At 38.1% G+C, this 2,210-nt stretch overlaps 1 pseudogene; it reads left to right on the forward strand.

Moving 5' to 3' along the window:
* Positions 1-328: 328 nt before the first annotated feature.
* LOC109701745 (ubiquitin-conjugating enzyme E2 K pseudogene) lies at positions 329-1,835 on the forward strand (annotated as a pseudogene).
* The last annotated feature ends 375 nt before the right edge of the window (positions 1,836-2,210 follow it).

The following is a 2,210-nucleotide window of genomic DNA, read 5'->3' on the forward strand; positions in this document are numbered from 1 at the left end:
GAGGTGATTCCACACTGCGGAGAGCGTGGCGGTAGGGGTTGCAGTGGCAGCTTGGGGCGCTCGGGTCTGAATCACCGAGGGGGAGGCGGTGGAGGGAGAGGTGGCGGTGGCCTTGGCAGTGGAGGGAGAGATGGCGGAGGAGGGGGTACGAGTCACCTGCGGGCGGTGCAGCGAATCAAGCGGGAGTTTAGGGAGGTGCTGAAGAGCGAGGACACGAGCAAAAATCAAATTAAAGTAGATCTTGTAGAATTTTACAGAATTAAGAGGACCATATGAAGGAGGAAGATAGCAATTAGAGATAAAAATACCAGAAACATATCCATCTAACCCCCCCTAAGGTCCGGGTTATCACTAAAATATGGCATCCTAATATTGGTTCTGTCACAGGAGCTGTTTGTTTGGTTATCCTGAAAGATCAATGGGCGGCAGCAATGACTCTGTGCCCTGTGTTGTTGTCATTGCAAGCACTGCTGGCAGCTGCAGAACCGGATGATCCACGAGATGCAGCAGTGGCAAATCAGCACAAACAAAATCCTGAAATGTTCAAACAGACAGCTCGACTTTGGGCACATGTGTATGCTGGAGCACCAGTTTCTAGTCCAGAATACACCAAAAAAATAGAAAACCTATGTGCTACGGGCTTTGATAGGAATGCAGTAATAGTGGCCTTGTCTTCAAAATCATGGGATGTAGAGACTGCAACAGAATCGCTTCCGAGTAACTGAGTGTAGAGCGCTGCTGACAGTCAAGTCTGCCTCTTGAGGAGCACCACTGTTATTTCTAGGATTCTGCATAAATTTCTTTTAAACTGGCATTCTTGCCTAATGATGTTATCTAGGCACCATTGGAGACTGAAGAAAAAAATCCCTGCTCTGTAAATAAAGCTAATTAAACGTCTGTGTAAATTTTTAAAAAGGGGAAATACTTTAATTTTTTTTCTTAATAGTGTAAAAATTCTTTGAGCTAAGCTAAAACCATGGGAAAATGCATGCTACTTTAATGTTTAGCAGTGTAAGAAGACTAGCAAGAGTTTGCGTCAGGATTTTGTTGAATAATTAAGATAATATTTTGAGTGTGTCAGGGCCATTCAAATTGTTGGTGTTGCATCACAGCTACCTTAACTGTTTTTAACATGGATCCTCTGTGCCTGTGAATTTACTTGCATGCTTGTATTTGACTTCTTAGAAGGGTAGTTGAAAAGACCACCATTTTAAGTATTAGAAAATTCGTAAATATGAAATTTATTCAGAATTGAAGATGGTGACCTATTCAGAACCTTTAGTCCCTGTCAACAGATTGGGACCCTGTATCTTTTTCCCAGTACCATACACAGCTAATGTTCTAATGGTAAATTGTTCTGTATTTGGTGGGGAAATGAGCTAGCAAATATGGACAGAAAAAAATGGACAGTATCCCTTGCTCCATTTTTAAGTCATAAGTTTAGAATGTTTTGTCATGGTTCTTCACACACTTAAAGTTTTCCTGTGTATGTAAGTAATAATGTAAAAATGGAGCCGTCAATTTGATTTCTCTTGCAAACATAGTAAATACTTGATGTTGCAATATTCCCAGATTCAGTGATAGGACCCAACTAGTTTTTCAGTGAATTCAACATTGATTTTAAACCAATGAAATTTTTGAGAGCTTGGAAGGATGCAATCAATTGTTTCCAGTTATTTTAGCCTAACTTGGGGCTTTATAGAGAGATAGCTTTATGAAATACTTTGAAAGTCACTACTGTTTGCACTTCCCTCTATTGATACACAAATGCTGAGTTGGTGTTTTACTGTACATACTTCAGATGCATATAGGAATAAAAATGTGTTATAAATCTAGCTTTCTTTATGATGTTTCTGATAATACGAGAATTGAAACTTTACCTTGTTCATAGTCGGACTTTATTCATATTTTACATTTCATTTTTAGTTCAAAAACTTGAAAATCATTAGTTTTGCAACCTCCAACACATAATTTGACCATTTTATGAAGGTTGAAGTGGATTTCTGCAGGCAGTTTGATATATCGAAATAAAATTCTTACTAATTTTTCAGGACCAATGCAAAATAAAAAGAAATGTAATGGAATCAGTCTGAATTAAAGTAAGGTTGTATATTGAAAGTCATAAAACAATTGCTTTCTTCAAGTGTTATTTATCTTAAATTATAATCATTAAGTGTTTGGAAAATAATTTTTGAACCTACTAAGTCAGC

The sequence above is a fragment of the Castor canadensis genome, chromosome 13 (genome assembly GCF_047511655.1).
Source record: "Castor canadensis chromosome 13, mCasCan1.hap1v2, whole genome shotgun sequence".
Taxonomy (NCBI): Eukaryota; Metazoa; Chordata; class Mammalia; order Rodentia; family Castoridae; genus Castor; species Castor canadensis.